Raw genomic sequence first — 16996 nt, 5'->3', positions numbered from 1 at the left:
GAGCACCACTGGACACTTTAAGAATCTTGAATGTTTTCGGATTAAAAAAAAAGAATTACAATAAGCCTTAGAGAGGGACACCTGGGTGGCTCATTTGGTTAAGTGTCCAACTTCAGCTTAGGTCATGACCTCACGGTTCATGGGTTGGAGCCCCGCATCATGCACTTTCGTGACAGCTCGGAACCTGGAGGCTGCTTTGGATTCGGTGTCTCCCTCTCTCGGTGCCCCTCCCCCACTCTCTCTCTCTCTCCCAAAAATAAACATTAAAAATGTTTAAAAAAATAAGTCTCAGAGAAAGTCATATAGGTATTGGGATGGATTTCTTTCATAATCTGATTATTATGGGTTCAAGACCCCAAAACATAAACGAAACTGTTTCTGTGGAGAGTGCAATTGCTCAATGTAAGGTGTTAATTCTACTTCTCCCCAGAAGTGGGGCCAACCCTCCTGGGCTCTGGCAGAAACAGGGAGAATGATTAAAAACAGCAAGACGGTTTCTATCCTAGAATCCCCCAAGACCAAGAATGCAGTGTTGCACTTTTTCAGCCTATGATGCTGGGTTTTCTAATAAGTAGTGCTGCTACCCAACGTAATAAAGCAAATGTTTCCATGTGAACACAAAACTACATAATTTATTACCTGGCCAACCTGACCAAAAGCCAGGATTATAATGTACAAGAATTCTGACACATAACAATTTGGATTTACATATATAAAGAGAATTTTAAACTCTACCTTTATTTTTATTTATTTTTGTCTTATCCAATCTAAGTTCAGACTTAGAATTGCCCTTGGGATGGCCTAAGGTATTTAACTTGGAATTATAATAGGTCCATTCTTCCTTTTTTACTTAACTCTTTTTAATATAAAAACTAGATTTTTCCTTCCCATTCTTTCTTCCTAATGGTAGTTGCTATTAAGGTTTTTGGTTTGACCAGATTAATTTGATCAGATAAATTTAAGGCATGTTCATTCATTTAAAACATGCCATGAGACTGGTTTTTAAATATTTCAATAGTGCTTTCAATCTCAGGGATTTTGTTTTATTGAATGGGGTATAAACACTGGACCAGAGGAAATTGTCTGTGTTATAAATAAAGAACCTATGGAGGAGGCCTCTTTTCAACTCCTTTTGCTATAGGACTGTACCTCTCCTCTAGGTGATTGAGATAAGAACCTCATAAAACATTACTTTAGGATTCTCATTTTTTATGTATAAGAAGAACCAAATTATTATTATCATTATTATTATTATTATTATTAAATTTATTTATTTATTTTGAGTGAGAGGGTGAGGGCGAGCTCAGGTACCCGTGCAAGAGGGGGAGGGACAGAGAGAGGGTGAGACAGAATTCTAAGCAGGCAGCACAGAGCCTGACACGGGGCTCAATCTCATGAACTGTGAGATCATGACCTGAGCCAAAATCAAGAATCAGACACTTAACCAGCTGAGCCACCCAAGCACTCCAAGAAGAACCAAATTATTCACTAGCCTTTCGCAGCTCTGTATCTAGAGCTGGCAGCATCCTCAGTTGAAAGATCTTGTCTTTCACTTTACTAAAATATCCAAGAGTTATGTGTTCTCTTCCTTAATCATCCCTGCTCCTCCCCTGCATTTGATGTCACCTCATTTCTCCAAATCTCCACTCTACATGTGAGGCAGATGTGCCTGTCCTTTTAACCATTAACAAAATTTCCATTTTCTTTTTGTCTCTACCAAGTCAAAGTAGCACATCCCCTCTGCTAAAAATATCCACTATTACGCTCAAATCCATTCTCTTCACAAACACTATTGCTTCAGTCCATATATTGTCATATATCTCTAAGCTGGATCCTAGAACTATCTTTCCACCATAATATGCTGCTTTTCAAGTTCAATAAACTTTTAGTCATTACCTACTACCACATGTTCAATTGAGTCAAAAGTATCATTGATTTTAAGATGCACTAATATGTATGTTCCACTGAGGAGAAAAAAAAAAAGATAAAGAAACTATGACATGTCATTGATTGTAAGATACATTCCAGTTTCAGAGATATTAAATTATCAAGAATGTGCATTTTTTTAAAATTTATTTTTATTTTTGACAGAGAGTGTGAGCAGAGGAGGGGCAGAGAGAGAGAATTCTAAGCAGGCTCCGTGCTGTCAGCAAAGAGCCTGACACGGGGTACAAAATGAACCGTGAGATCATGACCTGAGCCAAAAGCAAGAGTCACATGCTTAACTGACTGAGCCACCCAGGCACCCCATGAATGTGCATTTTAAATTGATGAATTATGCGTATGTTCTGCACTGAGGCATACTGAAGATACAGAAATGACTAAGATCATGTCACAGTTTTTGGAGAGCTTATGGACCTTTACACTTATTGCACTGTATGCTGTCTCAACAAATAAGGAAAATATTAAAAATTGAAAAATTTTATTCAATTGCATAGAGATTGTTAATTTCTGATTGTGCGTTTGCATCGTCTATGAGTTTTACTGAGCAGTTTTTGATCAGTTGTTCCAAACTCTTCAGAACAATTTTGATCAGTGCTTGTTGATTACAATAATCCTAAGTCACATTTGTATGGCACTATTATTTACAGTGGATGATCTGACTTAGTGTGCAAGTAAATCATGATATTCACTCAAGCAAATACAATTAGGAAAGTAAATATGCTCATAAACAACTCTTGAAAGCATTCTAGTTCTATGCATAAATGTCAGTGAGGACTTTGACTCATCTTTATTACTCAAGAATAATAGAGGGAGAAACGTGTGTTGCAGTTAGCTGATGGTAAGTTTTGTGGCCATAGAACTGGGGACTTAGAGTTTGGTTTGGAAAAGATGGAGATTATTCCACATGCTGGAAGAAATCTTTAGCATACATTGCACTCTGTGCTGACACTGAAGATAGTGTCAGTTGGAAAGAAAATGTTAATGAAGATATAATGAGTGAAAAAAGAACCAGAAATTCCTATTTCTACAACCTTTCTCCCCAGCATCATAGGCACATATGCAGAAAATAAACTTGTCTTTATATTGTCACAATTCAGTTGAACTTGGATTGGTCACAGACTGGTTGTGCTTATATTAATCCTTTTCCTGATACTTATAAGTACATGAATGCTTTTTGATTACTGCTATTGTGACAATCCAGGGCTAAAGTAGAAAATTTACTGAGAAGCAATGGATACCCATGGATAAAGTTGTGGAATCAAAGGAGATTAGCAGTGGCAGAGATCCTCTATCAGATCTCTTTCATTTCCTTGGACCTGACGTGAAACTAAGAAGAATTTTGAAACTAGTTTAGAGCAAAAAATGTTTATGAAACAAGAATAAGTTAAACAGTATGCATTTCTGTTATATTTGAGCAAGTCACAACTAAGAAGGGTATGGCTCAACCTAAAGCTTAAATTTGAATATAGAATATTTCAAACTAAATCTAACATTTCTTGTATACCTACTCTTTGTAATGTGTGTGTATTTCTCAGTGATATCCATGGCAGATAAGTGTATTCAAGAGGAGGATCTGTTTGTTTTTCTATATTCCTGTATAAGTATATAGTTGAGCAGGCTTAACTTAGTTCTTAGCTCCATTGGTAATAATTCATCAGATATTAGCAAAAGTGAATGTCTGTGATGAAACTCTCATAAATTGTTAGCTTGAAAACTTGTTACTAATAAAATTCATAAAGTCAGAATAATTTATCAAATTATGACTTTTAAAATGAAGGGCCTCTTAAATAGCATTGGATTTTTTATTCTAATATCTAATGTTATATTACTTTGACTCAACTTTTAAACTATGGAATGCTTTTTATTTATTGTTACTATTAAAATACAAATCTACTTTAACTTTGTGGCATTAGACAAAGTAATAAAAATTGTTTCTGATATTTTATAGTAAATTCTACTTAATGCTTTTACTTTTTCTTGCTGCCAGTATATTTAAGGCAATATCTCTCTGAGCCTCTTCCTGAGTCTACATTAAATCAGAGAAAACATACATACTTAGATACAAGGTAGAAACCTATTCTCGGGGCAGACGTAAGGAGAATTAACCAACAGTCCTTAAAAAAAAGTGTGTGTGTGTGTGTGTGTGTGTGTGTGTGTGTGTGAGTGTATCAGCTCTTCTTTCTTTTATCACTCAGCTTAGTTTTCCTTGTAAGGGGATACGAGGTATATCTAAGCGGTCCTATTTGCATTTCATTTTTTATATAAAGGGAATCACATTTGATTCCTCCAAAAGGAGTTGCATAAACAGAAAAATCATGTTTGTGCAAAAAAACTATTTAACTTACTTTTGTGTAGAGGTGCTTGATGGGCATCTTTAAGACTGAAATCAAATGCATACCCTTGAAAAGACCCAAAACCTTCCCTGTTGCAGATGATCCAGTCTCAAAGGAAATATGTTATTCTTCCCCTGAGTCTTTTGGTGGTTCTACTGAAATTGTTTTTTAAAAACTTCTAATTCTATGTTTATAGCCATATTATGCAGTATTCTTATGATAAGTCACATCAATAATTTTTTTTTCAAAAAAATATTTAAAGATTAAATAACAAAATAAAATATACTTCCTTAATCCAGTACTTTTTAAATGGTGCTGTTAAAGTACCTCTATCAGCAAAGTAAATGCCTGCTCCAATTTAGTGTCAAGCTTCTCCTGGGAGTAAAGGATGGCTTTGAATGCTAGGTTTCATTTTGGAAAATGCAGAGGAAGTTTGCATTTTATCCCATGCCATCTTAGGGATAATTTACTATAAAATTAACTTTGCAGTTGTTTTATCTTCTCAAGGAGGATGGACCAGTGTATACAGTCATTCTAGGCATTAAGTCCTTCTGGCATGCCACCAAGAAAGCTTGATAGGTCCACAGTAGGAGACATTCTGTCTTAGACACTCAGTAATGTGGACAAAGAAAAAAGATAATTGGTGTTGAAAATGACTACAGTCAAAATATACCTATAGCCTGATGATTTTGTTAACTGTTTGCAAGTGACCCTATGATAGGTAGAAATAAATTGAATCCTATACAGTGTATATTTTAATAATACCATTGTGTTCAAAAATAGGGGGAGACATTTGATGTCACACTGCATTCTAGTCTACATTTCATTGATGAAGACAGAAAGGTCATCTAAAACAGCGTTTGCCATCTTTATAACAATATGTATATCATTTCATTTCTTTTGCTTCTTACTGGAAAAGCAATTCAGTGAGTCCTAAGTATCATTATTGTACATGAAAAACACATGGTGAGTGACACTACATAGTTGATGTCTTTATTATACGATTGACAAAAATACTGAGATGAGAGTACCATGTAGTTTTTACTCAGAGATTGATTCATCTAACATTTACTTTATCTCCTGTTGGTATATTAGGAAAGTTCACTAATTCTTTTGTATCCCTATACTGTCATTTGTGAAGGGTAGAAGTGGACAGGTTTGGAAAATACTGAAAATAATAATTATCAGCTCAAAAATTAATGCATTGAACTTCCATTTGTGGCAGTAAGGCAGACTAGACATTCTGAATATTCTTTTCAATGTGAAACACCTAGATGTTAGATAACCTAAAACAAATTTTTAAATGCATTGCTGAAATATTTCCTAAGTAATTTTTCTTAATCTCTGTTGTTTTTTTCCATCTTGGAATCAAATTACACATATATTTAACTTGATACTGTACTACAAGCCACTAAGACACTTCATATTTTTCAATCTCCTTGCTCTCTATTGTTCAGAATGGGAACTTTGTATCAATAAATCTTCAAGTTTAGTAAATATTTTGTAGTCTTCCTTGCTGTGAAGTTCAATGAAGTTTTCAACTCAGAAAATTGAACTTTCCAAGTGTAGACTTTTGTTTTGTTTTAATTTACATTTTTACGTTTAAATTCCACAGTTTATTCATTATGATCCTCTTTTCCCGTACTTTCTTGAACACATTATAATAATTGATTCGAATTCACTGTCTTCTAATTTAAACATCTCGGAAACTCTTGGTCTTTTCTGTTGACTGCTTTTATTCTTGATTATAGGTCATGTTTTTCTGCTTCATCATATATCCAGTAAATTGTTATTTTATGATGGTGATTTGAATGATATATTGTAAGGTGTCTGGATTATGTCTTCTTGTTCCGAGAAGTATCGAGATCTGTTTCTGCTGGTGGTTAAATTACTGGAAGATCCTTTTGCTCCTCCCAGAGGGATTTAATTATTTGCTAGAGCAAGGCTACAATGATTTGAGGTTCTGTCTTAGGGAGTGGCCATTATTCCTGGTTGTGCTCAGTCCTATTAGTCATGCATTTATTTTGGGATTTAATCTCACTGTACTAAGTGGTCAGTGAGGACTCTCCCCTTCTATTGGGTCAGAACTCCAATATCCCCTATGATGTATAAGCTCTGGTATCACCGTTGTTTTCAGCCAGAAGTAAATGTTATCTATAAGGTCTCATAGAGTCTTTGCATTCACTTAAGAAGCACAGCCTTTAATGAAATAATTATGGTGAATTTCCATGCAAATTCTGTACACCATAATGTACTGCTCTGTCTTTCCCTGGAATCCTATTATTTTTTAGTGGGAAGGGAGTCTAATTTTTTTTTTTTTTTTTGGGGGGGGAGTCTAATTTCTATCTCCTTAGTGCAGCCCACGTGTTCCTTAACTCATTGCAAAAAATTGGCCCCATGCAGGAGGTTAAGATGATTCACATGGGGCTTACCCCTTGTGTTTTCCTTTGTATGAAAATCATAGTCTTATGCTGCCTGTTGTTCATTTCCTAACAGCAGTTGTCTCAAATATTTTGTCCAGTATTAACATTTATTTTTTTTCCCAGAAAAGTAAGTCTAATACAAATTGCTGTGTCATGGCTGGAAGCAGAAGACTTCTGCTGGCTATTTTTCTAAAATCATATATCGGTTATATACGAAGACATTTTGTATACCTTTGCTCAGTAAAACTCTCTTGGCATCATCAGAATCCTCAAATAACCTCAGTCCAGAATAGCTTCTAAGTATGTTTTTTGGATAAACTAGCTAAGCATAATTTCTCATTAGTGCTGTTTTTCAAATTTTGTCAACGTATATTCCTAATATCATTGCTTATAAAAAAGAGCCTTGAAGAACAGAATTATAGCATAATTGCCTGTATTTGGAGGCCTAATGGCCCTCTTCTCAATTTGGTTCATTACAAATAAAATTTCTTCTTTAAGAAAAATAAGGAAATCTTTTTTGCTGCTTTGTTTTAGTCTTGGCCCATCAAGAAGCCTTCACTGCCTCAGGCAGGGAAGAATGCTAATACTTGGAAAAGGTCATTTAGTTTTCTTCATTAAGACCATGAAATCAAATTGGATCTAAATGGTTCTTTACTTGAAGATAATCAATCTAAGATGATCTTTATATGATCATTTTAAAGGGCCTCTAGATCACTTATGAAAAAATAGCATGATTTTGTGTGTGTGACTAATTTTATCAGTTTAAACAAGTTAGATCCTTTTAAGACACAAATACAGACACTTTGCTGATATTCAGAGACTTTTATAGGTTTTTCATGATTGTTTTTCATGATAAAGCAAAACCATTCAGAGCCTGGTTATACCACTTTAAAATTAATATTAACTCTGAATTGGCCAGTGTTATATAAGTAGATATTTCATGTCCTCAAAACTGAAGTATTCTAAATCAAATTCAGGTAAGAGGCTGGTTATTGGAAACAGGTGTCATTTAAGCTGATTTATGCTACGTTGTAAGAACAAATATATTCTAAATCCCGGGGAATCAGTCGGGGTTCAATCAGAGAAACAAGGCCAACAGCAGTTACATATTTAAAAAGTTGTTGCATGGAATTGACAGGCAATTGGGAGAGCTGGTGGGTAAGCCTAAAATCCATAGGGTAGGCTGCCAGGACACCAGGCTAGATCTTTCAGATGTGAACTAAAACTGCCTTCTATGGGCCGAATTTCTTCTTTTTCAGGGAAGCCTCAGCTCTGTTCTTAAAGTCTTTCAGCTGATTTGAATGGCCATCTTGATTATCCAGGATCAACTTTCTTATTTAAGTCAGCTGATGACTTTAGTAATCTCTATATGATGCCTTTATGAAAATACCTAAGAAAGTGTTTGAGTAACTGAGGACGGTAGCTGCTATCATTTGTATATGTTCCCTCCAAATTCAAGTGGAAAGCTAACTTCCAAGATGATGGGATTAGAAGGAAGGAACTTTGGGAGGTAATTAAGTCATGAGGGCGGGGCCTTCCTTATAAAAGGGTACTCAGAAGGCTCACCTGCTCGTTGCTGCTGTGGAGGATACGACAGGAGCTCTGTGACTCAGAAGACATTTGACTATAATGACACCCTCATCTCAGACTCCCACCCTCCAAAATGGTGAGAAATTTCTCTTGTTTTTAAGCTACCTGTTCTGTGGTGTATTGTTGTAGGAGTCCAAACAGACTAAGCCAATAGTCTAGGTCATGACTGAGAGTTGCATCCTGCCCCTCATGGCAGTCTGCTGTAGGAATTTCTGGCTTGCCTTGGCAGTCCCACAGTTATGGCTGCCAGTTCTTAAAAGTAAATATTTTAACATGTATCAACAGTGGTTCTGTTTCTCTCCTTGAACCCTGACTGATACAGTTTTTAGCACCAGGAAATGGGGTGCTGCTATTTCAAATGCTTGGAAATGTTTAAGTGGTTTTGGAATTGGGCAATTGGCAGAGGCTGGAAGATTTTTGAAGAGCATGACAGAAAAAGCCTACATAATTGTGAAAAAAACGTTAGGACTATGGATGTTAAAGATTTTGCTGGTAAGGACTCAGAAGGGAATGAGGAAGTAATTGAAACTGGAGGAAAGGGGATCCAATAGAAGGCTAGAAGGCTACATTCAATTATGTCCTGCCGTTACATGAATATCAAAACTTATAAGCAGTAAATGGATATTTAAGGAGATTTCCAAGTCAGGTATTGAAAGTGTGGCCTGAGGAGGTCTTGCTGCTTACAATAAAATGTAAGAGGAAAGGGAAAAATTGAGGGAAGAAATGTTCCGTAAAAAGGAACCAGTATTTGATGAGGGGAATTTTGAGCCTACCCAAGTTGCAAAAGTTAGGAGATATCAGGCAGATAAGTGTGTTTTTAAGAGAAACTCAAGGGTCGGGGTGCCTGGGTCGCTCAGTCGGTTAAGAGTCTGAATTTTGGTTTCCGTTCAGGTCTTGATCTTGTGGCTTTGTGGGTTCGAGCCCTGCATCAGGCTGTGTGTTCATGGTGCAGAGCCTGCTTGGAATACTCTCTGCCCCTCCCCCACTCGCGCTGTCTTAAAGTCAAGTGTGTAGCTGGGTAATCTTTAATTAGTGTTTTGGAAGAATCAAATACACTATCCAATCACAAAGAGCCTTGTTTAAAGAGAATCAGAGTGTAAGGCTTCTATCTGCTCAATCATCTCAGCAGAATCCAGGGATAGGAATGGGAGTATCCATAAAATGTCTCTATAGAAGCCTCTTGGTTTTCTTGTCTGGAGGAATTCCCGTTACATATATAGAGACAGTGTTCTGGAGAAAATAATACCAGCAAAATCGGTCGTCATGGACTGAGAGAGGTAGAGTGTTCGCAATGTGGGATTGGAAGCAGAGGGAAAGAAAATGCTGTGATGAAAGTAGCAGAGGTCAGAGCCATGGGAGTTCACAAAACAGAACTTGGGCAGTCTGTAGAACCAGAAAAGGGCAAGGAAACTCTCCTTTTCTGGGAGAGTTCTGGGAGGAACCAAGTGACAGCTTGATTTTAGACCGTTAGTCACTTTGGATTCACGACCTCCAGCACTGTAAGACAATGTGTTTGTAAGTCATTAAGTTTCTGATCAGGAGTCTTTTATTTGTCCTTTTCCTTTAGGTTTTTCCCCTTTGTGTCTATGGCGATGATGATCTATTTTTGTTTTTATTGCGTTGATATCTTGTGGGGGTTCAGCTGGGAGGGAGAGATGGTATTTCACCTCCCATGTCACCAGAGTGTGAACCTCGGGGCACTGGGAGAGGCAGACTTGCCTGGTGCAAGACAACCACTCCATCTGTAGGAGAGGAGCTTCTCCCTGCACAAAGGAACCTGATGAGGCCCAGGAGCCAGCTCAGGGAGCATTGCACATGAGCCTGGTAAGAACCCGGTTCATTTTGGTAGACCCGCCCCTAACAGGCAGAAGGGGAGCCTGATCACCTCCCAGAGTTGCCTGAGTAGTTCCATAAGGAATAAGGAACAAAACTGCAACTCTAAGGGGCTGAGTGGCCGGTTGGAGTCCGTGTGTGACTGTGTGGGGACTTCTCACTCATTGATTTCCTGCGTCAATGACTAGGATGATTACAGCCAACTGTCTCTGATTAGTCTCAGAATGGGGACGTTAAGGAATATTCCCAAGCAGCTGCTCAACTCCCTTTGTTTAGGGGAAATTCCCTATCTTGTCTGGATTGACATGGACTGCCTAATTCCATTAGTGGAAAACAAAACCAAACAAAAACCTGGAGTCGGCTCCACTGCTGAGCATACAAGATTTAAAACTGGGAATTCTCTTCCTCTGCCTTCTGCTGGCACCTCACCTCTTCTGCCTTCCCTTCCCCCCTCCTGTTTCTGCACCACCTGGGGTGTGGCCTGGGTAACTAGCTCCTCCCCCCCACCCTAGAGGTTTTGGAGAGAAGATCACAGATTTCCCCACCTGTATTCTAGGTCAAGCTTAACCATGGGGAACAAAGTATCTTAAGTGGACCCAAGTAAAATGTATTCAGTATTTCAGCTAATTTAAGTTTGTTGGTTTAAGATAGACCTGTTTATCAACATTAAGTAAAAAAAAAAAAAGACTTGTATTCTACCTAGGTTTGCTGAAGGTCGCATAAGCTCATGTTACCTCTGTTCCAATTTGTTAACAAAAGGATGACTTAAAGTAATGGTTAACTTTGTCTCATAGTTTTCATGGGTAATTGTTGAGATAGCTTTTAAAGTCTTTGGTAACCTAAAATGTTCAAGTTATGCCTGCGTGGTAAATTTGGATTGAATTCATTGTATATATCTACGGAGCTAAAAGGCTAAAGCACTAAATACTAGATGTAGGTTTGTGCTTTTGCTTATTGCAAAAAAGGACTCTGGCTCTTACAAATAAGCTTTGTGCTTTATTAAGATTTACTATGGAAAACCTGCTTTGTGCCTAATAAATGTACCATCTTAAAAAAAAAATTCTGATGTAACAGATCAGTCCCTCACTACTTAGTTTTCACTGGAGACTAAGGTTTCTAAGAGTTAAAATTCTGCTAAATGTAATTAAGACTGATTAAAAATAAGGAAAGTAACTCTGTGTGTAGAAAAGTAGCATATACATAAGAAAGATGTAAGGAGTGGAAATACATTTTTTTTATTGAAGGTGAAAGAAAGCAATTTTGTCCTAAATGAGACTGGTTGTTTGGAGAAAAGGGACTTAGGTCAGAATCTGAAAGCAAAATAAAGTTGTAGAAGGTTTGTGAAGGGAAATTTTTGGAAAGAAATGTTGTATGTGGTCAGGATGGACTAAGGTTAAAATAAATGGATTTTAAAAGTACAGTGGCATAAGATTAAAACTCTGCTTGACTCTTCTGTTTAAAAGGTAAAGTTTGGGGCGCCTGGGTGGCTCAGTCGGTTAAGCGGCCGACTTCAACTCAGGTCATGATATCGCTGTCCGTGAGTTCGAGCCCCGCGTCGGGCTCTGTGCTGACAGCTCAGAGCCTGGAGCCTGTTTCGGATTCTGTATCTCCCTCTCTCTGACCCTCCCCCGTTCATGCTTTGTCTCTCTCTGTCTCAAAAATAAATAAACGTTAAAAAAAAAAAAAAAAAGGTAAAGTTTTCTTGAATTGTTGGTATGCTTCTGATCAAAGAAAAAATAAAGGTTTTTCTTTTTTCTGCCCAAAAAAGATGGAGAAAAAAATACGATTTTAACCAAAAGGGCAGGACAGCAGGACAGCATGCCCTTTTGAGTTGTTTTACTCAAGCCTTGGTTGAAATTACCCCTCCTTTGATCCAAAGGCTGGGGAGACAGTGATGACATCCTTGCTGCAAGCCTCCAAATGCTCCACATTTTTGTTGTTTCTGTTTAGCAAAGGAATGCATGGCTGTGCCATATAAGGGATAGATGACTACCATATATAAAGGGCTTTTACTGGAATACATAGGGGCCATTTTGCTACAGTTAGCCCAGTGTATGACAATTTGTAACAATCGGATAGTCTAAAATGGATATCCACATGCCTGCAACATACTTATGTGGGCTCTGCTGAAAAAGGCAAGGTAATAGACCTTGACTTTAGCCCTTTTAGCCCCCTTGACAGCTAGTTTTATCCTTACAAAAAATGGCTTTTGCCAGCCTTTTACAATATATTTGTAAAAGGGATTACTTTTTTTTTTTAATTTTTTTTTTTAACGTTTTATTTATTTTTGAGACAGGGAGAGACAGAGAATGAACAGGGGAGGGTCAGAGAGAGGGAGACACAGAATCCAAAACAGGCTCCAGGCTCTGAGCTGTCAGCACAGAGCCCGACGCGGGGCTCGAACCTACGGACCGTGAGATCATGACCTGAGCCGAAGTCGGCCGCTCAACCGACTGAGCCACCCAGGCGCCCCGGGATTACTTTTGAGCCAAAATAAAATTAGTGCATCCTTCTACAACCAGGGAAGTCTTGCTTGGTCACAAGTTGATAACCGCACAGTCCCACAGGTGGAAAACGTAGGGTTAGGAGAAATCAGGGAAGACAAGGTTAGCTCTCAGAGGAAAGGTCAAGCCCCTGGGTAAGAGTGAGTACTCCCAACACCTCTTGAGACTGACAAAGCTTTTGGCTGCCAGTTGCGTAGCCAGCCAAAATATGTGGCCAGGAGATGAGGTTTCTCCTAGCCAGCTATGGAAATTTAAGATAAGGGATGCCTCTTCCTCGTTTTTCCCTATAGATGGGCAATTCTCCAACTAAGGCCAATACTCATTTGGGACGCATTCTAAAAACATGAATTAATTTTTAAAAATGAGATGATTTTGATCTATAAACTGAAGAAAAAGCAACTTGTTGATTATTGTGGGGCTGGAGGTCCTATAGGGAACTTCCAACTGCCTACTGGCGGCCCAGGTAATTCCCTCCCAATACAGACATATTATGCTAACTTACTTTCCAGATGTGAAACCAATCTTACTATATTAATAGAATATATACCACTTATATTATCAATCATCTTTTATATGTGGTTAGATTTACTTGTTTGTATTTTAATAAGGATTTGTATCCATATTCATCAACAGTATTGGTCTGTAGTTTTTGTTGTAATGTCTTCGGTTTGAGTATTGAGTTTGGAAGTATTACTTCTGTTTTTTGTTTTTAAGAGTTTGTGAATAATTGTTCACAAATTATTTTTTAAGGGTTTAGTAGATGATAGTGCTGAAGCCTTCTGTGTCCCTTCTGTGTCCCTTCTGTGTCTGGGTTTCTCTTTGTGGGTTTCTTGATAATAATGATTGCTAATTTAATCTCTTCAGTTGTTTTAAGCCTATTTACTTTTTTTATTACTTTTTGGGTCAGTTTTGGTAGTTGATGTCTTTTTTAAATGTTTGTTTTTTTAAAGAGATAGAGATCATGAGTGGGGGAGGTGCAGAGAGAGAGAGAGAGGGAGGGAGGGAGGGAAGGAAGGAGGGAGCAGGAGGATCTGAAGCAGGCTCTGTGCTGACAGCAGACAGCCCCATGTGGGTCTTGAACTCACAAACCATGAGATCATGATGTGAACCGAAATCAAGAGTTGGGACGCTTAACAGACTAAGCCACCCAGCTGCCCCAGTTGGTATCTTTTTTAAAAACAGAATCCAGGGGCGCCTGGGTAGCTCAGTTGGTTGGGCGTCCAACTTCAGCTCAGGTCACGATCTCACGGTTCATGAGTTTGAGCCCCGTGTCGGGCTCTGGGCTGATGGCTCAGAGCCTGGAGCCTACTTCCGATTCTGTGTCTCCCTCTTTCTCTGCCCCTCCCCTGTTCATGCTCTGTCTCTCTCTGTCCCCAAAATAAATAAACATTAAAAAAAAAAAAATTAAAAAAAACAAAACAAAACAGAATCCATTCCATGTAAGTTACCTGATTTACTGGCATACAATTATTTAGTGTCCCCTCCTAATCTTCTATTTCTGTATTCCCAGCACAGAGTCTGATTCAGGGCTTGGTCTCACCACAGTGAGATCATGATCTGACCTGAAATCAAGAATGGACATTGAACCAACTGAGCCACCCATGTGCCTTGATACTACACTTTTTCTTGTTCAGTCTAGCTAAAAGTTTGTCAATTTTGTGGTTTTTTATTTCTTTAAAAAAGCTTTTGGTCTCTTTAATTTTTCTCCATTGTTCTTCTATTTTCTCTTTAATCTTTGTGCCTCTCTTCATTATTTCCTTCCTTAGGCTTGATTTAGGTTGAGTCTACTCTTTTTCCCAAATGTCCTCAGATGGAAGGTTAAGTTTTAGATTAAAAATTTTTGAACTCAAGAGAAAAAAAAGAAAAAAAAAAAAAAAGATGGGCAGAGGATCTGAATAGACATTTCTCCAAAGAAGACATAACAGATGGCCAACAGGCACATGAAAAGATGGTTAAAAATGACTAATCATCAGGGAAGTGAAAATCAAAACCACAATGGAATATCACCTCACACCTGTCATTATGGCTATTATCAAAAAGACAAGAAATAATGAAAGCTGGCAAGATGTGGAGAAAGGGAATCCTTGTGCACTGTTGGTGGGAATGTAATTGATACAGCCACTATGGAAAACAGTATGGAGTTTCCTCAAATTAAAATAAAATTACCATATGTTCCAGCATTTCTTCTTCTGGGTATTTATCCAAAAGAAAAGCAATGAGTAACTCAAAAAGTTATCTATACTCCCATATTCATTGCATTATTGTTTAAAATAGAAGAGATGTGGAAGTAACCTGTATCCATTGACAGATGGATAAGAAAATAGAATGTGTATGCACAGTGGAATATTAATCAGATGAAAGAAATCTTGCCATTTTCAACAGCATGCATAGACCTTGAAGGCATTGTGCTAGAAAAAAACTTTAAAAATACATACATATATATATAATGTAATATTAATATATATATAAAAATATAATAATACACAAACACCGGTATAGCTATTAATTACCCTGTAAAGATTTGTTGCATTACATTCTATTAAATTTTGGTATGTTCTGCTTTCATTTCATTTATTTTCTGATTTCCCTTTTGTTTTTCATTAGTTATTTATATAACATTCCTAAGAGTGTGTTGTTTAGTATCCACATATTTGTGGGTTTCCCAAATTTTTTTCTTAATGATTTCTAATTTCAATTCCATTGTGAACAAATGAAATACTCTGTGCCTCTCTACTTTTAAATGAATTGAATCTTGTCTTATGGATGAAGATACGGTCAATCCTGGAGAAGTTTCTACATGTAATTGAGAAGAATGTACATTTTGTTCTTCACTGGGGTAGTTTATAGTCTATCAAGTCTATAAAACACTGAAAACAGAGCTTTGAAGTGTGCAACCGTTATTTCTGAATTGATACCTCCATTTCTGTTTTCTTCATGTAAATTGTCACTCTATTATAAGGTGTGTATATTAATAACTGTTCTTTCCTTTGATGGCTTTACCCTTCTTGAGTTGGAACCACTGCCTTATAAACCAGTGTAGGATGCTTAGGGACCCAATATTCTCATGGTACCATAACCCTCCTAATCTCTAGTAACAAATGGTTTTAACATATGTCTGATATTTGTATAGCCACTTAGCATTCCTTGTGTTTGCTATTTGCATAATAGATTGTTATCCATCTTTTAAAAAAAAACTTTTTTAACGTTTATTCATTTTTGAGAGAGACAGTGAGTTGGGGAGGGGCAGAGGGAGAGGGAGACACCCATAAACCATGAGATCATTACCTGAGTTGAAATCCAAGAGTCAGATACTTAATGGACTAAGCCACCCAGGCACTTTGTATTTGTATTTTTCTTTTCTTGTCCTTTTTTTTTTTTTTTTTATTTGTATTTTTCAATCTAAATTTTGTTGACAGTATATAGGTGGATGTTTTAAATTTAGTGTTAAAATCTTTGCCTTTTGATTGAATTTTAATCCACTTACATTTTGTGATATATTTGATTTATGTTTCTTGATGTTTTTAAATTTTTTTTTTCAACGTTTTTTATTTATTTTTGGGACAGAGAGAGACAGAGCATGAACGGGGGAGGGGCAGAGAGAGAGGGAGACACAGAATCGGAAACAGGCTCCGAGCCATCAGCCCAGAGCCTGACGCGGGGCTCGAACTCACGGACCGCGAGATCGTGACCTGGCTGAAGTCCGACGCTTAACCGAGTGCGCCACCCAGGCGCCCCTGTTTCTTGATGTTTTTCTATGTGTCACATTTCCTTTCTGTTTGCCTATCCCTCCTTTACTGCTTTCATTAGCATTAAGTATTTTCTCATGACACATTTTACCTTATTTTATTTATTTTTTTTTTTTACATCATTTTAAGGAGTCATTATTTCATGGTTGCTCTAGGGCTTACCATAGATATCTCAATGTACTGGAATTATCAGATTTATATTAACTTAATTTTCAGTGAGCTAGAGAAATCTTTTCACATATCTGAATCTTCCTTTTGTAATATTTTTGTTGCATATGTATTATACCTATTAATATGGAATATTATGGAATTAATATGGAATAACTATTCCCATTTGCTTTATACCACAGCCTTCATTGTTTGGTGTCCTTAGACCTTAATTTCTCCAGGTCCTGTTGAAAATTAAATCGGATCTTTTGGGAAGAGATTAGGAGTTATCTTGTTTCTGTCCTGTTTTTTATTTCATGAAAAATATGAGCCAAGGCCAATACTCTTGAATTGGGCACAATGGCACACTTTTCTTGGAGTGACACCCCCTCCTTATGTATTAAACACTCAGGTGGGAGATGGACAGTAGTCGAAGGCCTCTTTGAGTTGGAACCACTGTGGAACCACTTCCTTAT

Source organism: Panthera leo, chromosome D4 (genome assembly GCF_018350215.1).
Source record: "Panthera leo isolate Ple1 chromosome D4, P.leo_Ple1_pat1.1, whole genome shotgun sequence".
NCBI lineage: Eukaryota > Metazoa > Chordata > Mammalia > Carnivora > Felidae > Panthera > Panthera leo.
The sequence above is the reverse complement of the archived record's forward strand: the minus strand, read 5'-3'. Positions refer to the sequence as shown.